This window comes from Scylla paramamosain, chromosome 2 (genome assembly GCF_035594125.1).
Source record: "Scylla paramamosain isolate STU-SP2022 chromosome 2, ASM3559412v1, whole genome shotgun sequence".
Lineage (NCBI taxonomy): Eukaryota > Metazoa > Arthropoda > Malacostraca > Decapoda > Portunidae > Scylla > Scylla paramamosain.
In genome coordinates this window covers 19,977,501-20,001,814 of record NC_087152.1, presented here as the reverse complement: position 1 = coordinate 20,001,814, position 24,314 = coordinate 19,977,501, and the positions used below count along the sequence as shown (strand labels likewise).

Below are 24,314 nucleotides of genomic sequence, written 5' to 3'. Positions count from 1 at the left end.
CCTCTGTTGTTTTGACTGCCGGGGTGTTTTTCAAGCGTTGGATTATAAACTGCGTAGTGAATCAAGAGAAAGAAAGTAAGATGAGAAAACAACATCTATAATTTTTAACAAACATTCCTTTTCATTTTAGCGAAGGCCAATATCAACAGTCATCATACGTGTGTGTGTGTGTGTGTGTGTGTGTGTGTGTGTGTGTGTGTGTGTGTGTGCGAGCGCGCGCGTCTCTGTGTCTGTCTTTCTGTATATCTCTCATTGATAAATATATATATATATATATATATATATATATATATATATATATATATATATATATATATATATATATATATATATATATATATATATATATATTTATTTATTTATTTATTTATTTATTTATTTATTTATTCATTTATGAGAGATTACAGAAAAAAAAACAGAGAGAGAGACACACAAACAGACAAACAGACAGACGGTAAGGGAGGGAGATAGGAAAAAGGAAGAGAAGAACAAAACAAAAAAGAAAAGAAAAGAAGAAAATAAGAGAAGTGGAAAAGAAAAAAAAAAGTAAAATAACTAACTAACGTTCCACTCTAAGAATAGAAAACTTTTAAAAATCTGAGGGCAGGAAAGACTCGGGGTGAATGCTTTCGGTCATGGAGTCTTTCAGGAGGAGAAAAGTCAACTGCGCCTCACTGCCATCACCATCCCCATGTAATATTTCCTTCCAGCAGCCTCGGCACACATCCCGGAAGGCGATCCATCACCTCGATATAAAGCCTGAGACGCCATAGCGAAGCCCTTTGGCGCTGAAACGTAGGCAACGATCCCTCTTCCCTGTCCTCTCTCTCTCTCTCTCTCTCTCTCTCTCTCTCTCTCTCTCTCTCTCTCTCTCTCTCTCTCTCTCCGTGCCCTTTTGCCCTAGATCTCCGGGCGCTCCTCGCTCCGTTTCATTCTATTTCTCTCCCTTCTTCGTATTCTTTTTCTCTGGCTCCTCTTTCTACGTCTTTTTCTTTTATTTTCCCCCACCTCTCTCTCTCTCTCTCTCTCTCTCTCTCTCTCTCTCTCTCTCTCTCTCTCTCTCTCTCTCTCTCTCTCTCTCTCTCCCCTTTGCCGCTTCCTGTCTGGTCCTTTTCGTCTCATTCCTCGCCTCCTGCCAGCTGCCCCCATTTCTCAAATTCTCGCTCCCCCCTTTTTTTTTCTTTCCCCTCCCAGCCATCTCACGTACTCCTCTTACATCCCTTTTGTTCCTGAACGTTATTCTCTCTCTCTCTCTCTCTCTCTCTCTCTCTCTCTCTCTCTCTCTCTCTCTCTCTCTCTCTCTCTCTCTCTCTCTCTCTCTCTCTCTCTCTCTCGCAAAACATGTTTTTACCGGAAAGAAAAATATAAACTTAATTCACGGAAAACAAATTTAGTTTTTCGGACTAATACGGAAAAACATTTGTCTGCATCCGCGCGCGCGCACACACACACACACACACCACACACACGCACACACACACACACACACACACACGCACACACACACACACACACACACACGACCCCGCCCTTGTAGCCGCACTACCAAGATGACCCTTTCATCCTTCTATATGAGAGGCGAAGGACAATTTTAGGGCCGCAACACACCCAGACCACGCGGCAAGGTCACAGGGCTCATCAGGGCACACACACACACACACACACACACACACACACACACACACAGAATAACGCTGATCAAACCGCGTCGTACCTTCGTGACTTACTGCTCAGCAATTTTTTTCACAGCAAGTCGTGATGACCTTGTGTAGTTTCCACCCAAGGGACACGTGCTGTTGTCATCATCGTCGTAGTTCTTTTCTACGCAATCTTTATTGCCACCATTATCATTACTGTTCCTAATTTCATCATCAAGACCATTATCATCATCATCACCATCATCATCACTGTCACCATCACCATCATCATCACTATCACCATCACCATCATCAGCACCATCATCAGCGCCATCATCATCATCATTATCATCATCTTCATCATCATCATAATTAAAGTCAGATCGAAATCGATAAAATACATTAAGACAGAACAGATAGCACTGTTAAATGGGCTAATGTTTGTTCGTTTAAGCTTTACGCCCCGAAATACTCTTGTCTGACACAACTTTAAAGCTTAATTTATGTGAGCTTCGTTTCCAGTTCTTAGTGCCTATTTTCATTTTTTTTTATTCTATTTATTTATTTTTTTTTTCTACCTTGAAAATGGGAAATGTGGTATGTTTGACCCTCAGCGGTGAATGTGTACATGTCAAGCCTCACGTGGGACAAGAGGTAGTGGCAAGATGCGAGGGACACACTACCTGACATTTGTTCCCGATGGCATACCATCACTACAACACATCAGTATTATGACAATTTTGCAACTCAGACATCCTTTACTCTTTACTTCTCCACGTAGTGTAAAATAAAAAAAAAGTACAGTTTAACATTATAAAAAGAAATACCTATTTATGAGACAAAACTTTTAGCTTGAAACTTACGGAATAAATTATTTAAATGCCTGAACATAAAACTGGTGGCAAATAACTTAAGCTATAGCGAGGTGAGGTGGAGGACAGGGACAGGGAGTAGGTGAGGCTCTGGGGACGGGTGGATGGGAAGGAGTAGGAATGGTGAAAGTAAGGTGCTGGGTAAGGGTGGAGGGAATGTGGAGGGAAAGTGATGGAAGCAGAAAGAGCGAAACTGAGATACAAGAGACAATCAAGATGAACAGTCCGATAGGATCATCTAGACACATATTTATCCTGCCTATCATCAATCCTCTATAGATTTTACCATTATTCCTTTTAGCAATAATTTCTCCTCTCCTTCCTTTTTCTCTTACACACACACACACACACACACACCGCGTTGTGTAGTGCGTGGTCAACACGCTCAGCTCACAACCGAGAAGGACCGGGTTCGAATCCGGGCGCGGCGAGGCAAATGGGCGAGCTTCATACCCTGTTCATCTAGCAGTAAGTAGATAAGGGATGTAACCCGAGGGGTTGTGGCCTCGCTGTCCCGATGTGTAGTGTGTGAGTGGTCTCAGTCCTACCTAAAGATCGGTCACTATGAGCTCTGAGCTCTTTCCGTATGGTAACGGCTGGCTGGGTGACCAGCAGATGACCACTGGATGAATGTCACACACACACACACACACACACACACACACACATTTGTACTTACCACGTCTTGTCTGAAGTCCGTTGTCCAGGAGAGAATTGTAACAGGAAAGCATAAACAAAGTGAGCATGAACACAAAGCTAACAGACACTAAAAAAAATTAAAAGTGTAAGAATAACAATCTAGATGACTATAAGATTAAAAATTAAGACGTTACATGCAACAAAATCCTAACACGAATGTATAATATTAATTAACAGCACGACTCCTATGTTTCTAGGAGCTTGAGACAACGACTTTTTCAATCTTTAGTCCTCTGCAACTTTCTCGGGAAATGACCAAACAGGAAAGTGGTAACAAATATTACACCTCCTTAGGTGGCTCTCCAGAACGTCATCGTGTATTCATTAGACTGCTGCAACACAACAAACACAGCTTTACTGCAACACAGCTCATCTCCATGCAAACTAAGATTATCAAAGTGCACGAGCTAAAGTTACTAGGTGTTTGAGTCTTTGAGTGGAAATAGGTAGTGTGGAGAAAGGTTTAAAAGAAATCAATAGTGTGTGTGTGTGTGTGTGTGTGTGTGTGTGTGTGTGTGTGTAGGTAGGTGGGTATTTAATACGTATCTATCCTTACTGGTATGTAAGAAATTGCTCACCAGAACAGCGAAAGCAGTCTGTCCCTTTAAACCAAAATTCCAATAAGATGTCCCTCGTATAACACCAAACCCTCCCCTTCCCTTTACTCTATCACTGAAGCCCTCCCCCTTTTCTCTATCACCAGCGCACCACCACCCGCAGGCCGGCTATTATTCCCCTTCTCCCTCCTTCCTATGCTCCTTCTACACGTCCCAGAGCGACCCTAGGGCCTTGGTACGCTCCCAAGACAGACGGGCTGGTCTCCTCCTACCTTATGGAGAAACGGCTGCTCCTCCGCATAACTCAGGTAAGTAGTCAATAGCTATCCATCAGCTGCCTCACCACCACCACCTAATTGCGTAACTATCTGTACTTCATCTTCGTCCTCTATTCTTCGCCTTTCCAGGGACTAATAAAAAGAAACTGCTGATGATGAATAACAAGGAAAGGACTGAAATGCTTATCACAAGGTTTTAGTAATAAGAGTTCTGCTGGTGCCTGTTATCACTATACTGGGTTGTGCGGGAGCTTGGTGTGTGTGTGTGTGTGTGTGTGTGTGTGTGTGTGTTTGTGTCTAATTGTCTCTGGGTGTTGAATGGAGCCATCTATTATCTGCTTTCATGTAGTGCTCTCTCTCTCTCTCTCTCTCTCTCTCTCTCTCTCTCTCTCTCTCTCTCTCTCTCTCTCTCTCTCTCTCTCTCATGTCACCGTAACACACGCCTTGAGCACCCCTTCATGCATCAACTGGTCGATTATTATTATCCGAGACACACCCTCAAGAATAAGGGAGAGGAGATAACAGATGAGAGAGAGAGAGAGAGAGAGAGAGAGAGAGAGAGAGAGAGAGAGAGAGAGAGAGAGAGAGAATAATACGAATGGATGAAGACAGAGATGGTATGGGAAAGAAAGAAGGAAGGAAGGAAGGCTGTTGTTAAAATGGAGAGAGTGGAAGACAGATGAAGAATTACGACAGAGGAAACGAAGGAAGGGGAGGAGAGGTTACAGAGGGAAGGGAGGAACAAGAGAATTATCAAATGGAGTAGAAATAGGAGGAGGAGGAGGAGGAGGAGGAATGAAGATGAATAGCAGATAGAAGGAGTTAGTGAAGATGGGAGGGAGGATGTGAGTGGATTTAGCGTGGGTTCAGTTACCTCAAGGCAGTCAGTCACTTCAACACACACACACACACACACTTGCACTTCGCTTTACTTAGCGCATCCCATCCTTTACCCGTGACCCACGTAATGTCAGTTTATTAGCGAGTCTCAGCTCTCATCGTGTGGCATTATGAATAATTCTATCACGGAAGACAGATAGGCAGCGCGCTCCCTTCGTTCCTGCAGTTATACTATTTTATTGATTTTTACTCTCTTTCTCATTTGTTCCGTACGGACTAAGACGTGAACGAAACTGCCACATGCTCATACTTTTTCCATCTGATTTATACCATTCACATGTCATGGGTTAATTGTTGTAAACAAAAAAAAAATAAATAAATAAAGAAACCAAAAACGCAAAGAAGATTAAAATGTGTTTGTCATTACATTTTGCCAGATTTATTGACTTAAATGTTATTTTGTTAAGATAAGAAATCGAATAGTTGATGAAGTAATGTGTGAATGGCAAAAGTACCTGGCAACCTTGCTGCAAGATGTGTGTTCTCCATGCAGAGAGCGCCGCTACAAAGGGTTAGCTTGTATAGAAGGAAAGAAATAACATTAAAAAAAAATAATACATGTGAACAACCGAACATCGACGTAGGTCTGAAATGAATGTTTTGCTTTCATTACATTATTACATTGCATGCGGAAATCAACCGAGGAAAATAGAAAGTTTCGGTTAAGTTTCCGGTGCCAGCCAGCTCAATCTGGAGTGAACGTGCACGAAGGGCGCGGGAATAGCATACACGTACTATATGAAGTATACAGAGTTGAACAGAGGTGCAAACATGCGTGTGTACAAACGGAGATTATCTCTGCAAGAATGGCCACGTCATACATGCTCTCTCAACCCTCACGCAGTCTGTCAGCGCTCGGGGGCTCAGCTGGTGCATCACAGCCACGGCGCCAGCCAGGCAGTGTTTACACACAATACAACGTTTTATGGCGAGCTTTCAATAGAATCAGGCATGAATTACTTTCGCATATGATGATAAATTCTGACTTCCCCCCACCTAAAGCACTGGTATGTAAACATGTTTCTTCCTTATGTGTAAGTTTTTTGCCCATTCATTATAATGCATGTGTCGGTGAGATGGACAGAAAAAAAAAAATCTTATCGATATGAATCAACTGCAACATTAAAGGTACAAAAAATAAAATAAAAATAAATAATAAATAAATAAAGTCAGTTCCTTTTTACATGCAGCCTTTTATACAAGTATTTTGTTGTAGATTAAGAGGAGTAGGAATGAAAGGTAGAAGGTTAAAAAGGAAGAAGCGAGCATAGAGACAGTGGGAGGCGAAGCGGAAGTGGACAAGTCAACATCCTCTTTTCCCACTGCAGCAAGGCCTGCTCATCACCTCCGGACGCAGCTCAGCCTCTTGCTGGTGGCCGAGTCCACACTGTAATAATTGCTCACGCCTGTGTATCTCTCTCCCTTCCTGTCTCACTGGCCCAGTGTCTGCCTAGATGGAGGATATGCTTTGTTCATTTATTCATTCATTCACTCATTTATTTTGTTAGTTCATGTATCTTATGACCCATAATATATATATATATATATATATATATATATATATATATATATATATATATATATATATATATATATATATATATATATATATATATATATATATATATATATATATATATATATGGCAAATTAAAACATATTTACTTTGGACAATTAGGTTGGACTGGAATAATACCTTTGTGTTTTTACAATTTCTTATTGTCTCATGACTGCATCTCTTTTTTTTTTTTATTATGTAGGAGGGACACCGGCCAAGGGCAAAAAAAAAAAAAAAAAGATAAATAAATGAAAAAAAAGGCACATTGAGATGCCGGTTCCCTAATAGGATCCAAAGCGGCAGTCAAATATTGAAGGATAAGTGTCTCGAAACCTTCCTCTTGAAGGAATTCAAGTCATAGGAAGGTGGAAATACAGAAGCAGGCAGGGAGTTCCAGAGTTTCCCAGAGAAAGGGATGAATGACTGAGAATACTGGTTAACTCTTGCATTAGAAATGTGGACAAAATAGGAGTGAGAGAAAGAAGAAAGAATAATGGTAGAAGATAGCAAGAGATGCAACAGTGCGGCGATGAGAAATGGGCTGAAGACGAAAAGCTTTTGATTCCATCCAGTCTAGAAAAGCGGTTTGAGTGAACGCTCCTCACCCCACCGACATGTGAAGCATACTCCATACATGGATGGATAAGGCACCTGTACAGATCAGCTGGAAGGGTGAAAAAAAAAAAAAAACTGGTCGAGACGTCTCAGACGCCTAGCTTCATAGAAGTTGTTTTAGCAAGAGATGAGATGTGAAGTTTCCAGTTTAGATTATAAGTAAAGGGTAGACCAAAGATGTTCAGTGTATAAGAGGGGGACACTTGAATGACACTGAAGAAGGGATAGTTGTCTAAAAGATTTTGCCGAGTTGATAGATGGAGGAAGTGAATTTTTGAGATACTGAAGAATACTAAGTTTGCTCTGCTCCGATTAGAAATTTTAGAGAGATCAGAAGTCAGGCGTTCTTGAAGGATTGGACGTCTACAAAAAGACGAGGAAAAGTGCAGGTGGTATCATCAGCGTAGGAGTGGATAGGACAAGAAGTTTGATTTAGAATTTATGAATAATAGAAAGAGAATGGGTGGCAGGACAGAACCCTGAGGAACACCACCGTTAATAGATTTAGGAGAAGAAGAGTGGCCGTCTACCACAGCACCAACAAAACGGTCAGAATGGAAACTTGAGAAAGAGTTACAGAGAGGAGGATAGAAGCCGTAGGAGGGTAGTTTAGAAATCAAAGCTTTGTGCCAGACTCTATCAAAAGCTTTTGAAATGTCTAAGGCAACAGCAAAAGTTCCACCAAAATCTCTAAAAGAGGATGACCATGACTGAGTAAGAAAAGCCAGAAGATCACTAGTAAAGCGGCCTTGACGGAACCCATACAGGCGATCAGATAGAAGGTTATGAAGTGGTAGATTTTAATAATCTTTCTGTTGAGGATAGATTAAAAAAAAAACTTTAGATAGGCAGGAAATTAAAGCAATAGGGCGGTAGTTTGAGGGATTAGAACGGTCACTAGATATGGTAGCAGTGGTGCCATATGGTTGAAATAAAGGAGGGAAAGAAGAAGAAGCAAAGTTATTGGAGATGTTTTTGGCTAGGTGCCAGAAGTCACGAGGGGGAGTTAGATCTTGAAAGATTTTGACACTTTCTATTCATGAAGGAGTTTTTGGGTAGTTGGAGAACACACTTGGCATGGTTCCATGCAGAAATATAAAGCACATGAGATTCTGGTGATGGAAGGAAGGCTCAAGTACCTTTTTGTGGGCCACCTCTCTATCATGTTTAGCACTAAAATGGACTGTGTTGAACCAAGGTTGGGAAGGTTTACGTCTAGAAAAAGAGTGAGGAATGCACGCCTCCATGCCAGGCATTATCACTTCTTTTATGCGCTCGGCACACAAAGACGGGTCTCTGAACCGGAAGCAGTAGTCATTCCAAGGAAAAACAGCAAAATACCTCCTCAGGTCCCCCAGCTAGCAGAGGCAAAACGCCAGAGGCACCTCCGCTTAGGGAGATCCTGAGGAGAGATTGGAACGATAGGACAAGATATGAGATTGTGATCGGAGGAGCCCAACGGAGAAGAAAGGGTAACAGCATAAGGAGAAGGATTAGAGGTCAGGAAAAGGTCAAGAATGTTGGGCGTATCTCTAAGACGGTCAGGAATACGAGTAGCGTGTTGCACCAATTGCTCTAGATGGTGGAGGATAGCAAAGTTAAAGGCTAGTTCACCAGGATGATCAGTGAAGGGAAAGGAAAGCCAAAGCTGGTGGTGAACATAGAAGCCTCCAAAAATGGAAATCTCCGCAAAAAGGAAGAATCAGAATGTGCTCCACTTTGGAAGTTAAGTAATCAAAGAATTTCTTATAGTCAGAGGAGTTAGGTGAGAGGTATAAAGCACAGGTAAATTTAGTTTGAGAATGACTCTGTAGTCGTAGCCAGATGGTGGAAAATTCGGAGGATTGTAAAGCGAGGGCACGAGAGCAGGTTAAGTCGTTGCTCACATAGACGCAACATCCAGCTTTGGATTGAAAAACAGGATAAAGTAGTAGGGGACAGAAAATGGGTTACTGTAAGCTTCCTCAGACACCTGTGTTTCAGTGAGGAAAAGAAGATGAGGTTTAGTAGAGGAGAGGTGGTGTTCTATAGGTTGAAAATTTGATCTAAGACTGCAAATGTTGCTGAAGTTAATGAAGAAAAATTTAAGGCTGGGGTGTGTAGACACTTAGGGTCGATACCAGAGGAACAGTCCTCTAAGTCCCCATATGGGGACTTCGAGGCTGGTGTAGGAGCCGCCATGATAATTTTAAATTTTGAGTGAAGGGTGTGTGTGTAATTAAGTGCTTGTAGTTTTGTGTGAAGGAAGATAGTTATCTTTAGAGGGCAGGCTGTGACTGCCCCCTTAAGTTGTGAGACACAGAGGGGAAACGTTCAGTGAGGTCACAGCTGGGTTTAATGACAGGTTCACAGCATCCCCTGATCCAGTGTTTTAGACCTCACTGAGAGTAATTATCGTTTCGGCAGGTGCCTACTACCTCTTCCTGTTTATCAAGCATCCGTGCCTTAGAGTGAGGGATGACACCGTGGAGGTGAAATAAATTATCTCTATATTCTGACAGTGAGTTGCGTGCGTCCCTGGCGATAGTGATGGATGGATTGATGGATGGATGGATGGGTGGCATGAAGTTAGTTACCTAATATTTTTCTTATTCTGTTGCTTTATTGTTTTTGCTGAAGATATAAAACTCAGTATACTCGTAATCTTATTGCATGTTTTCACAGATAGAGTTGTATAAAACTGCAATTCTTTTTATCCTGCTACACTCCCCTTACCTGCTGTCTGCTGAGTGACGTGGGCACAGATTAACGAGATGCGAGCGTTTTGTTACCCTGAATGAATGAATGAATGAACCAGTGACTGAATTGATGAATACAGTCAATTCATTTATTGTTCTTTTATGCACACACACACACACACACACACACACACACACACACACACACACACACACACACACACACACACACACACACACACACACACACACACACAGACAGACATAAGTCATCAATATCAAAAGAACAAAAGATATGCAACATAAGATGTTTTCATTTTGTAAGCTTGAATTAATAAACGGTGGATTAAATGAAAAACGGATGAATGAATTCATGATTGATTATCAACATGCTTCCAATGAACTCTCTCGTCGACGGTGTCTACATTTGGGATCTCTTGGGGGATGCACGAGTCTGCAATGGCGTTACTTTAAAAATCTGCTTACACCACCAGGGGCAGGGTTGAGCAACTAAGCCTGCTCAGAAAATAAGAGACCGACCATGTAAGCCTCACAGAACAGTTGCAGCAGAAATGCCTAAAAGCGGTATAGAATAACGATATATATATATATATATATATATATATATATATATATATATATATATATATATATATATATATATATATATATATATATATATATACTATACAATGCTAGTGAATTTTTCTGACTTTAGTGTAGAGAATACGATGGGAAGCCCTTTTTGATCCTTCTGTAGCGAATGACTCCCTCGGGACACACCCCATCCCTACTCGTGACGGACGCACTCAGGCCCGGCAGGGGGAACAGGTTGGCCAGGTCATTGTTTGTGCTTCGCTAATGATATTACGCCATTGTTGTTTATCCAGCCATTGAGCGCCGCCTGCTGCTGACCCCCACACACACGTCCTCCCCTGAGAGCCTCCTGGGGACACTTCCACTTTTATTGTTAGCTCTGGTTCGGGGGGTGTTATATCTTTTTTTTATTATTTTTTTTTTATCATCATTATATATGAAACAGTAGTAGTAGTAGTAGTAGTAGTAGTAGTAGTAGTAGTAGTAGTAGTAGTAGTAGTAGTAGTAGTAGTAGTAGTAGCAGTAGTAGTACTGTGATAGAAATAGTACTGTAATTGTAGTAGTTCTAGTGGAGGTTGTGGTGGTGGTTGTGATGGTGGCGATGATGGCAATAACTGTTCTGTGAATGTACGCATTTTAAATTATATGTTCCTGCATCCCCTCCTGTCCCGTCATTAATAAGGGAAACTGAAAAAAATACGAAGAGTAATTAATCAGTAACCTTGAGTCGATGTATCATGCCCCCTAGAACAATTACCCTTACTATCCTTATTATTACCCTTAATTATGAATTCCAAACCAGAGAAAGTGGACGAATAACATCTAGTGAGGAGAGACGGATGAAGGACAGTGTAACAAGCGGCCGGAGCGAAACAAGAGAAGGGGAAGGGGAAGGAGAAGAAGGGGAAGAGCGAGGGGAAGGGGAAGAAGGGGATGATCAAATGCGCTACACACTGCTAAATTGTTGACATAGGAGGAGGAAACACAGCCACCACCTAAGCCTCTGTTCTGGTAGGCGGTAAGCTGCATGGTATCGCCAAGTACTGTTTGCAGGTCACCCAGCCATAAATGCAGTGTAGGCTTGATGAAGTCCACTTATTGATGCGCATTTCTCTCCACACACACACACACACACACACACAGAGAGAGAGAGAGAGAGAGAGAGAGAGAGAGAGAGAGAGAGAGAGAGAGAGAGAGAGAGAGAGAGAGAGAGAGAGAGAGAGAGAGAGAGAGAGAGAGAGAGAGAGAGAGAGAGAGAGAGAGAGAGAGAGAGAGAGAGAGAGAGAGAGAGAGAGAGAGCAGGAAAAGCAGAGGAACATTGAAGCAGAGGAATTTCTTAACGTAATTCAGGATATTTTTTTTTAAACAGGTAATCTTAGAACACAAGAGGGGGAATAATATTCTGGATTTAATTCTAACAGGGAGGAAGCAATCACACAGGTAGAGGTCGGAGGACAGCTATGTAACAGTGACCGTTGTGAAATCAGGTAGAAATTAAAATGGGAGGAACCTTTTAGAAGCAAAAAAGACCAGTAAAATACTTAACTTTAGGAGAGCAGATTTTGAGGGATTAAAGAGGGAGTTGACTGGCAACGAACGGAGGGGAAAGGGCAGGTAAGGTCCAGGACGGAGGTGAGAGAGATAAGGCAGGGTGAGGGAGGTGAGGTGAGGTGTGAGGGTGAAAGGCAGGAGGAGGGGAGAAATGGCCGTACGGATCGGAAGGGTGAGAGAAGGAGAGATATACTGAGGTACGAGTATGTCGGAGGGTCAGGTCATGATGAGATGGGAGAGGTGAGGTCGAGGCAGGTAGAAGATAGAATGGAGAGGATGGGGGGTTCGGGATGGGGAAATTATGGGACGATAATGAATGAGTTGTATACACATTTCGTTGATAAATTACATACAGGCCAGTTAACAAACATCCCTTATAGAACAATAAAATCACAGAAGAATGACCTTAAGTGGATGACTGTTAGGTTTAAACGCTATATAGGAGTGAAGAGAAGTACTCGCATATATATAAGATATTAAAGGCAGGGGAAGTCTTTCAGGCCAAAATATAATGAATTAGTTAGAACAGTTGGGAGGTTAACGAGGAAAGCTAAAAACAATTATGAATAAAGGTAGCCAGACAGGCGAAGACTAACCCCAAGGGATTTTATCGAGTATATAGGACAAAGAACAGAGAAATAATAGGTTCATTAAAGACAGTTGATGAGGAGCTGGTTAATTTTGAGGAGGAGATTATTAAAATTCTGAACGAGTATTTTTTTTTACTGCTTTTACCCAGGGAAACATACAGGAAATACCCAATAGTGAGCAGATTTTTAGAGCAGAAGAGAATGAAAAGCTGATAGATATTTCCGTAACTAAGAAAATAGCGGAACAGGAGATAGATAGACTAAAAAAAAAAAAAAAAAACAATCAAGTCACCAGGACCAGACGAAATATATCCCAGAGTACTTATGGAATGCAAAGATGTTATTACTGAACCACTAATTTGTCTTTAGGAAATCACTAGACTGAAGAGATGTACTGGTAATGTGGAGGTAGGCGAATGTAGTACCTATCTTTAAGAAAGGAGATAAAAACTTTAACGTCTAATTATAGACCTGTCAGCTTAACTTCCGTTGTAGGTAAAATAATGGAGTCAGTAATAGCGAAGAACATTAGGGAGCATTTGGACAAACATAGCTTGATAAATCAGACACAGCATGGCTTCACGAAGGGGAAGTCTTACCTTAAAAATTTGTTCTTATAGTAAAGTTTACGAGGCGGCAGATAATGGTGTTACTTATGATATCCTATATCTAAACCTTAGTGAAGCGTTTGACAAGGTACCCCATCAGAGGCTCCGGACAGAAGGGAATATGTTAGGCTGCATAAGATCGTGGCTTAGCGACAAGGGACAGAGTTGTAATAAACGGCCCTAAATCCAAGTGGGATCAAGTAATTAATAGGGTGCCACAGGGATAAGTTTTAGGGCCATTGTTGTTTTAATATATATTAATGACTTGGATAAAGGGATTAGTAGTGATGTTAGTAAATTTGAGGATGACACGAAGGTAGGTAGATTAATTAGGTCAGATTAGGATGCCATTGCCTTGCAGGCAGATTTTTTTTTTTTCTTTTTATATATAGGAGAGACACCGGCCAAGGGCAAAAAAAAATCCAATTAAAAAAAAAAGTCCACTGAGATGCCAGTCCCCGAATAGAGTCCGAAGCGGGAGTCATAATTTGAAGGATAAGTGTCTTGAAACCTCCCTCTTGAAGGAATTCAAGTCGGGAAGGTGGAAATACAGAAACAGGCAGAGAGTTCCAGAGTTTACCAGAGAAATGAATGCATGATTTGAATAGGATGAACGAATGGACAGACAGATGGCAAATGCAGTTTAATATTTACAAATGCGAAGTTCTTAGAGTAGATAGAGGAAACCCACACAGTAGGCACACAATAAACAACGAAGATCTGGTAGTTCAGGAAACGAAAAAGATTTAGGAGTTATAGTTAGCTCTGAACTCCGTCTAAGAAAGCAATGCATAAAACCCAGAAATAGGGTAAATAGGGTATTAGTATTAATTTTTAGGAGTGTTAAAAGTGGAAATCCCGAATACTAAAGTTATATTTGGCGCAGTTCAGACAAGACAATGCTGTGCAGTTATGGTACTTATATGACAGGAAGGACATCCGTCTGTTAGGATCAGTACAAAGGAAAATGACTAAAAAGATACATGGGATGAGAGGTATTCCTTGCGAAACGAAAATGAAACTGTTAAATTTACATTCCTCAGATAGACATAGGTTGAGAGAGAACCTGATAGAAGTTTTTAAGTGGTATAAGGGCTATAGCAAGGCGGACGTAAACAAAATTCTTAGGATCAGTAACCAGGATAGAACAAGAAATAACAGGTTCAAGCTTGAAATTTCAATTTAAGAAAGAAATAGGAAGGAAATGGTTCTCAAATAGAGTGGTGGATGATTAGAACGAACTGAGTAATCAAGTTGTTGGTGCTGAATCATTAGTGAGCTTCAAGAGATTAGACAGATTTATGGATGGTGATGATAGGTGAAAATAGTTAGGTATATTTCATACAGGGACTGCCACGTGTAGGTCTGATGGCTTTTTCCAGCTTCCCTTATTGTTTTATGCTCTTATGTTCTTATGAGATATATATATATATATATATATATATATATATATATATATATATATATATATATATATATATATATATATATATATATATATATATGTAGATAGATAGATAGATAGATAGATAGATAGATAGAGAGAGAGAGAGAGAGAGAGAGAGAGAGAGAGAGAGAGAGAGAGAGAGAGAGAGAGAGAGAGAGAGAGAGAGAGAGAGAGAGAGAGAGAATCAAATTATAAGTGGAAGGGAGAAACAAGAAGATGACATGAGGAGAAACAGAGTAGGACGGGGAAGGAATGATAAAATAAAAAGAGAGACGAAGGAGACAGGTAGTTCTCGGAAAGGAAGAACGAGAGAGAGAGAGAGAGAGAGAGAGAGAGAGAGAGAGAGAGAGAGAGAGAGAGAGAGAGAGAGAGAGAGAGAGAGAGAATTGGTTACGTGCATCCCTCGAGACACGGATGCAGGAGTTCGATGGTGTGTGAAGGGCGACAAAAAAGGTTTACTATAAAGGATTACAGGTTCTGTTCGGGTGTGAAATGTTGCTATTATTCCCTCGCTTTCGAAGTTTATCCCAAACTTAATTATGCTATAAATAACAAATTCTCCTTTTGACTTTCTCTTTGGCTTTCTCTCTCTCTCTCTCTCTCTCTCTCTCTCTCTCTCTCTCTCTCTCTCTCTCTCTCTCTCTCTCTCTCTCTCTCTCTCTCTCTCTCTCTCTTTCTGCTTTAAAACCACCTACCTCCTGCTCTTTTCTTTTTTTTTCTTTTATCAATTACTCTTCTTCCTACTTCTCCTTTTCTTCTTCTTTCTCCTCTTTACTTTTTCCTCATCCTCTTTCTGTTCCACTTGCTCCTCCTGTTTCTCTTCTCTTTCACCTTCTGTTCCACTTGTTCCTCCTGTTCTTCCCTTTCACCTTCTGTTATTCCTCTATCACTCTCTTCCCTTTATACTTCCGTAAGACTGCAATCTATTCTCTCTCTCTCTCTCTCTCTCTCTCTCTCTCTCTCTCTCTCTCTCTCTCTCTCTCTCTCTCTCTCTCTCTCTCTCTCTCTCTCTCTCTCGTCGACCTTAGCTACTCTAACAATGTGCGCAAGTTTAGTAAAAAAGAAAAGATATTAAGTAAAACAGATTACTTTAACTTTCTTTCCGGATTAAGCTGGACTCAGGTAGAAGACTCTTTGTGTACCTACAGATGAAAAAGTTACTTTCCATCGAGCCTCATTTAGTCAGTAAGTGTTGAGTTATATCCCATCGGTGCTCACTAATTAAGTCCCGGGTGTCTGATGCATTTCTTGATATATTCTTGAAAGTGTGTGTGTGTTTTCAAGTCCTGCTTCTCCTTCCGCTGCTTGGATGACGGCGGGTGTCATTCCAGCTCAGGCTTCCTTTGTTATTTGTTTGGCTGCGCGCACGCGCGGGCGTGCCTGCTTGTGTGTGTGTGTGTGTGTGTGTGTGTGTGTGTGGCGTTAGGATGCATTATATCTTGACGGAGATGGAGATGCAGGAGAAAGCTGAAGCATGTAGGAGAGAGAGAAGCATCTAAGTGGAGGACGGAAGGTGGTGGAATTGTGCTCTGCCTCCGTGTGTGTCCTGAGTGCCTGAGTATCAAGGGAGGAAACGCCTAAAGACTCGCTTGGTGTGGTAACTGCACCAGCTGTTCAGTAGACAGGGGAAGCTTCTCGGAGCACTCACTGTAAACCTCAAAAGGCTTTCGTGGAGAGGATGAATGGGAAGTGAACTGCGAACTGGACAAAAATACAACGTCATCCACCAACTATGAATAGTACTACAAACAGTCTTTTCTACTGACAGTTGTCTCTGCGGGTTCCGTGCATTGTTAATTTTAGAGAGAGAGAGAGAGAGAGAGAGAGAGAGAGAGAGAGAGAGAGAGAGAGAGAGAGAGAGAGAGAGAGAGAGAGATCCACCTCTCCTTGGTTGCTGACCCTCGTGATTAGTATTGGCATTTTGGATCCTTATTTCGGCAGACAAGCACCATGTTTGCAATGGTCCCTTGGTCCTGCAGCACTGGCATTACCCGAGACCTTTACACTCACACCAGCACACACACACACACACACACACACACACACACACACACACACACACACACACACACACACACACACACACACACACACACACACACACACACACACACACACACACACATACATACATGTGATATTCAGTGAAAGTAATGTCGATGCTCTTTCCTCACTCTGCCAGACAGAAAAAAGACACTGACCCTCCCTCAGGAGAGAGAGGGAACTGCATACACGTCCCTCGAAAATATAATGTAAATGAAGAATGAATAGGTACTGACGAGGCAGAGGATGAAAAAAAAAGAAAGGCAAGGAAGAAGAGAAGGCGATAGGAGACACACTGTTGGCCTTAATGAGGATTTGGCTGACTGTGGACTACAAATGAAAGGAAGCGGAAGACCAAATCACATCCGAGTCCGTCAAACTCGAGTAGATTGAGGGCGGCGCAGGAAAGTGTATTTTCAACAAAGGACTGCGTTGAAATAACGAGAGAGAGAAAAAAAAAAAAAAAGCCGGAGGCAGAGAGGGGAAGAAAAGCTGTGGTATTACAGCAGTACACCTTTATACATTTCGCAATAATTCTTCGTTTCAGGTCCCCCTTATTGGAGCAAAGGAAACATACAGAAAACAAACTAGGGCTCCCCAACGGACGCAGAAGAGAAACGAAATAAAGAAGAAAGCCCAACAAGCCTACCACCAGAAATAAACTCCCTTGGATAAGACTTGAATAAGATGTGATATATAGAAAAGATTCTGTCCTCATTAATTAAAAATACAGCTTTACATAAAACTTTCGTTGAAAGGTTTATATACAGAAAGGGGAAACAAAACAATTTCCCTTCATTTCCCCGCTCTTTACCTTTATAAGCCACCAAAAAAATAAATAAATAAAAAATTGGTCACGGCGAACGTTAACGACAAAATATTTCTGTTTGTTTCTCAGGGAGTTGAGACAAGCGCCAGTAGTGCAGGAAGGAGATAATCAGGTGAGGGAGCTTGGATAAAACTTCTCGATACTGTGAATAGCAATTTGTTGGAGTGTGTGTGGAAGGACATACAATCAGTAGATCTCTCAAAATGGAATGGTTACGTGCACCGAACAAATTCCCAGAAAACTAAATACGCAACGTCCGGTGCAGGAACATGGCCAGGGCCAGAGAGGGGATGATCCTACACACAACGAAAGAAAAGGAATCTTCGTGGATAATAAAAGACACGTCCCCCACAACAAAGATGAAAACGTGTTGTCCTGGAAGAAATCCTTTGTAAAGAAGACGATCTATGAGCGACAAAACTCAGAGTGGCAGCGTCAAGACGAGTGAGGGGATGGGTAAGAGAGAGAGAGAGAGAGAGAGAGAGAGAGAGAGAGAGAGAGAGAGAGAGAGAGAGAGAGAGAGAGAGAGAGAGAGAGAGAGAGAGAGAGAGAGGCCTGTTGGTTGACATACGAAAGACGGCACCAAGCACATTTCAAGTAATGGACATTTTTCTTAACAAATAAACGCAGATGATGGAGGGTGCTTGAAGAAATTAAGTGGCTGTGTTGGCGTGCGTGTGCGTGTGTGTGTGTGTGTGTGTGTGTGTGTGTGTGTGTGTGTGTGTGTGTGTGTGTGTGTGTGTGTGTGTGTGTGTGTGTGTGTGTGTGTGTGTGTGTGTGTGTGTGTGTGTGTTCTACTACATTCCTCTGTTACATTCTCTCACAATACCATTTATCTCAATCCCTTCTTTGTAATTCTGTTCCTCAGATTTCATCCAGCTATTACTTAGGAAATTATTCTTACGACCAAAGTACTTACGAGACATTCTATTTACCTGCCTCTGTATCCTTGTTTCCTTGCCCCCCTCTCTCTCTCTCTCTCTCTCTCTCTCTCTCTCTCTCTCTCTCTCTCTCTCTCTCTCTCTCTCTCTCTCTCTCTCTCTCTCTCTCTCTCTCTCTCTCTCTCTCTCTCTCTCTCTCTCTCTCTCTGTGTGTGTGTGTGTGTGTGTGTGTGTGTGTGTGTGTGTGTGTGTGTTCCGCTTTTTTTAATTTTTTCTTCCCTCTCCCTAGCCAGTGTCTTCTTCACTCTTATTTTAAATTCTGCTTTCTTTTTTTTATCAATATCTTTCATTTTTTGTCCTATTCTCTGTCTCGCTCTTCCTTCTGTGTCTTGCAAGAATTCTGCAGCCGCTCTTTCAGCAAGCTGAAAAGGAGGAAGGCCAGAGCACGGTGACAGGGGTGTTTGAAAACATAAAAGATAACGTGTCTACATAAAAGGTTTGTTTGCGAAGGCTACAAATAATGTTTTCCACCCAGGTCGGTTTCCGCACTAGGAACGTACCTGCTCCCACCTACTTACCTACCTCAGCCAATGCACCCAACATTCCCTCCATAATACCGACTTAACATCCAGACCTCTGTCCCTTCCTCTCTCGCTAATATGCATCCAGGCCACATTTAGCCGGCCGACATGGCGGCAAGAGAACATCAGCGTCACGCACAGCATTCTACGGAGGTGTGGCTGCTCGCTTAGTGCGGCAGAAGGGTACGGGGAGGTGGTGCAGTTCACATCCGACACTTTAATTAAAACCCATATCGCCGCGGGCTGCTGCAGAGTGAATGTGATGAATAATGCCGAGGTAGAAGGCTTTCAGACGCCGGCTAAATTTCCTGGGAGTGAGTGAGACCTCTGTGCCATTCTGTGCAGAGCCAATATCGACTCACTCGCATCCTCTCCATGCCATCAAGACCACAGTGATAGTGATTACAAGGGAAACAAGACAGAGTGATACGGTCCACTGGAAGGCGTGTGATGGCCTCCAGTCGCCTCCGCTGTGGACTCGCATCGTCTGCCAGTCACACAATTAGTCCTTTGGTAGTGAACGAACCAAAGGACGTAAAAACACGGGAAGGGAGCAATACGAGTTTGAAAAATGCACGCACACGAGAATATATGATATGTGTATGGAGAATGATACACTCCATGACTGGCACAGCATAAAGGCGACTGAGGAGAGAGAGAGAGAGAGAGAGAGAGAGAGAGAGAGAGAGAGAGAGAGAGAGAGAGAGAGAGAGAGAGAGAGAGAGAGAGAGAGAGAGAGAGAGAGAGAGAGAGAGAGAGAGAGAGAGAGAGAGAGAGAGAGAGAGAGAGAGTTCCATAGAAAAACACGCCACAACAGAATTTGCGGTCCTCACGAGGTGACCTGAACTAGAACTACTAAGGTGATAGTAGAAGAAAAGGACAGCAGAGCAGAAGGCTCTTTCCCTACCCTTCACTCCCTCCGGCATAAGCCGTATACGAAAACAAGTCGGAAATAAATACCTTACGGGGTTAGAGAAGGAAAAACCCGAAGGAAATTTTATAGAAAAGAAATAAAATAGATGAAATGAGGTGGCCCCAATTCCTGGAGGCAAGGAAGTTAACCCCTAACAAAGAAACGGTGTTAGCCGCGGACTGGAGGCAAAATATTTGTTAAGACGGCGTTTAAAGGTCTCTACGGTGTTGCAGTCTATAACGTCTCGAGGAAGCCAATTCCATATATTAACTACAAGATGGAAAAAAATAGTTTTTGATTCACGAGAGTTGAAGGATATCCCAATAATTTTGCAATCGTTTCCTCGCGTGTAACTTGAAAAATCTATCGTCAAATTTTTACTGCAGTCCATTTTATCAATGCCTTTGGTGATTTTAAACACCTGTATTAAGTTGTCTCTTAGTCTTATTTGTTTTAATGGAAAAGGTTTAGTTCTTTAAGACGCTCTTTGTATGATTTGTTTCTTAGGCTTATTACTTTTGTTACTCTACGCAGAACACGTTCTAATTTATCGACGTCTTTCTGGTAATAGGGGCACCATGCTTGAACACATTATTCGAAAAGGGAACGACTAAAGAATAATACAAAGTTGGGATTGTATCCTTAAATTTATATTCAAAAGACCTGCCGATTAAGCCAATTATTTTGTTTACCTTCTTTATGGCTTCTGAACATTGTTGGCTAGGTTTTCATCTACTCAGTATTGTTACCGTAAATTAATTTCGCTGTCTACTTTTTTAAGTTGGGTACCGTTTAAAATATGCTTTGCTTTCCCATTTCGATACCCTATGTTAAGCATTTTACACTTATCTGCATTAAAATTCATTTGCCAGGTTTGCCTACACTCTGACAATTTATCTAGATTATTCTGTATTTCTAGTACTTGTTCGTTAGAGACTACGGGAATTCGCTGTTTTGGTGTCATCAGCGAAATTCGATATTATACTGGTAACACCCTCATTTATGTTGTTCATGTCAACAAGAAAGAGAACAAGTCCTAAGACTGATCCCTGTGGCACCTCGCTAATTACATTATTCCAGTTGGATGCTTTTCCATTTATTACTACTCTTGTCTCTTATAAGTATTTCAAGCATTTTGCATACAGCTGAGGTTAAACTAACTTGCCGGTAATTACAAGGTTAAGATTTACTGCCTTTTTTAAAAATCGGATTTGGCTTCTTTCAAGACATGTGGTGAGATCGTGTCAGGCCCTGGTGTCTCGCTTACTTTGAGTTTATCGATACATTTTGACACGTCTCATTCTATTATGATAATACTATTGAGGGCATTGCTATTATTTAATTGGACTGCTGCAACCGTAGGGATGCCGCTGAGGTCTTCTACTATAAAAACTGATGCAAAAATTTTTTTTAAGAATGCTTCTAATTTCCTCCTTATCGTTAGTAAAATCTTCATTTTCATATATAATTGATCCAATAGTTAAGGTAATCACTCTACTTTGTTTGATAAAGCTATAAAATTCTTTTGGGTTCGTCTTACTTTGGCTTGCAACGTGTAATTCGGTCGACCTTTTGCTGTGTTTGATCAACCTTTTTCCTTTACGTCTTAACTTTATGAATCTAATACGTTCATCGATATTACTATAGGATTTTATAGGCGTTCCTCTTTGCGAGCAGGCATTCAGCTATTTGTGTATTCCACCACTTAGGCTTAACGTTTTGAGTGGGACGACGATTTTTTCATGGGCATACATTCTTGCACAACTTTATAATATTTATCAGAGAAAAATTTCTACTGAGCATTAATATCTGTGGTGGTACGTAAGTAACTCCTGTCGATTTGATTAAGTTTACAAAAATTTCTTTTCTTTGCTTTTATTTGACTCGTCAGCCAAGAAGTTAATAACGAAGGTGATTGCGCGGTGGTCGCTATTACTGAACTCCTCACTGACATTCAGATATTCTATCAGTTCATCTTTTGTAGCAAGCACGAGGTCGAGCACGTGGTTCTCGCGTGTCGGGTTTTGTATAAATTGAGTAAGTCAGCTTTCTTTAAGTTATTATACGGATCGTGGCCGTGATGCGGGGTGAGTGGTTCGCCCCACTTCTTCACCGATAGATTAAAGTCACCAAGGATTACCGCCTCGTGTGCCTCACTTATCTCGCTAATTTATTCGTAAATTTCGCGGTCGGTTTGGACTTGCTAGGCTGGAGGTTTGTATATAAGAGCTAATGCTAGTTTAGTACCGTAATTATTTTTTGATAACATAAACAGAGCATCATTTGCGACAAGGGGTTTTGATGATAGTACTGGGTTGAGACTGGCTTTGATGTACAGTAAGATGCCGCCTCAATTTTTATGTACTCGACTTTTTTCAAATATTGTGTAACTGGAAATTTTGTATTCAGCTAAATAATAATTCCTGACTTCTACATTTAACCATGATTCTGTTACGGTGATTATATCGTAGGTTTTTGAGAACGCTATTTCCTCTAGATCTGAAAATTTGTTACGCAAGCTACGAGCGTTCACGTAGAAGACCTTGAGTTTATTGCAAATCAATGCCTGCACGTTTATTAACTTGGTTACTCTGCCCTGGCTTGCCGAGCAAAGAGATTCCCGTTTTTTGTACGGAAATCCCTCGCTGCGCCATCCAGCAGGCGGCCAATACAGGCAGCACCCACCTGGCTGAGGTGTAAGCCGTCACCTGAAAACAAGGAGGAATCATAGTAAAAGTTATCCTAAGTGTTTACATAGCCAACATTCTCTTCGCTGCAGAAGTTGGCAGGGAATCGGTTGAGGCTGGTGGCGATGACGTAGAAACGGTTGCCAGCCTGCATGCGTGGGATGATGCCTGAAACAATAACTATGTTAGATTTACCTTTGTAAGTCCTTATCATCTGCCGGTACTTGTCGAGGAGCTCCTCCGATCTGGTCCTCTGCACGTCTTTGGTGCCGACGTGGATGATGTAAGCGGTGTTGGTGGGCGCCCGACTTACCACCTTCCACGGCAGCAATTACGGCCTGAACGCCAGTCCCAGGGATGCAAAAACGTTTCATGGTCCTGTGAGTCCTGCCAGAAAATTCAGTTAGTTGACCCCTCACGATGGAGTCTCCAACAAGCCTAACTTCCTCAGTGTCCTCATCATCTGTATCTGAAAGGATCTGGAAGCGGTTTTGACATGTAGTGATCGGTGTGATCCTCCTCCTGGGGATCACGTTGTTCCTGACGACTCGGAAATCCTCCTGTGTGGGAAGAGGAGCATTAGTAGCGTCAGGAACTCTCGGAGCAGGCAGAGAGGTGGCAGGCGCTGGTGTCGCTCCCACGTTGAGAGAGACAAACTCTTGCAGCGATTCCAGCTTGGTACTCAGGGCATCGATCTCTTTATGCGCTGTCTTCAGGTCCCCCGACATCTTTCTTATCTGGCAAAATCTACAAACAAGATTATTTTGGTCAGCGAAGATGGGTTTAAACGTTCCGGAGCAACTCGCACAGATTATCTGCGATCCCCATGGTGAATTTTCTGCTGTAATTTGCAGGGTATTTATTACTGTAGGGAATTAATGAATGTATCTGAAAACAGAAAGGACGTTAATAATATGTAATTAAAATAAAATAGTATTTAATCTAAGACAAGGGAAACGTTAATATAAGTTACCTGTAATTTAAAAGACGTTAATAATCTGTAATGGAATTAAAATATTACTTAATCTGAAATAAAGGGAAACGTTAATGTAAGTTACCTGTAAATTGAAACGGAGAGAGAGAGAGAGAGAGAGAGAGAGAGAGAGAGAGAGAGAGAGAGAGAGAGAGAGAGAGAGAGAGAGAGAGAGAGAGAGACCACTCGTATGAAGGTGTGAGGGAAGGAGGAATGGGAGCATGGAAGCAGACACGTGCCAGTTAGCAGAGTGCACGGCAGGATGAGCAGACTAGACAAGAGAGGCGGGCGGGCAGGAAGACAGTGAGTGAAGGAGGCGTTGGTCCCTCCTCGTTATCGCGGGCGTGAAGCGGCAACTCAGTCGTCTTGTGGACAGAAGGAGAAACGACGGAAACAGGGAGGAGGAAGGATTGAGGTACAGATCCTGCACGGCAAGCGGTCGAAGGAGCCCCGCTAATGATGTTCCTCAAATGTAAAGCGTACACTGATGATACGAGTAACAAACATGGACGCCAGATGGGGCGGATGGAGGAAGTAGAAGGTACGATATTGCATGTGTATGTCTCTCGTGAGTGAATTTCTGCTTTCCTCGCTCCGGGCATCGGGGAACTTTGAAGGAAGGAACATGGAGGCGTAGCGAGTAACAGCATATTACTACGTACTGGAAACCTAGGGGAGCTGAGTGTGAGGGAAGGAGGCAGTGGTGTGAGACGGGGAAAACAGTGTGTATGTGTAGGAGGGAAGTTGAGTGTAAAAGAGAGAGAGAGAGAGAGAGAGAGAGAGAGAGAGAGAGAGAGAGAGAGAGAGAGAGAGAGAGAGA

The 24,314-nt window shown here is 42.0% G+C and overlaps 1 protein-coding gene across 1 annotated transcript in view; it reads left to right on the top strand.

The window, feature by feature from the left end:
• The window catches only part of LOC135111652 (hemicentin-2-like), a 219,245-nt gene that overhangs the window by 89,021 nt on the left and 105,910 nt on the right, over positions 1 to 24,314 (top strand). Inside the window, exon 2 of the mRNA XM_064025196.1 lies at positions 3,912 to 4,073. The gene's annotated coding sequence lies outside the window, so the exon portion shown is untranslated. The remainder of the gene's footprint in view (positions 1 to 3,911; positions 4,074 to 24,314) is intronic.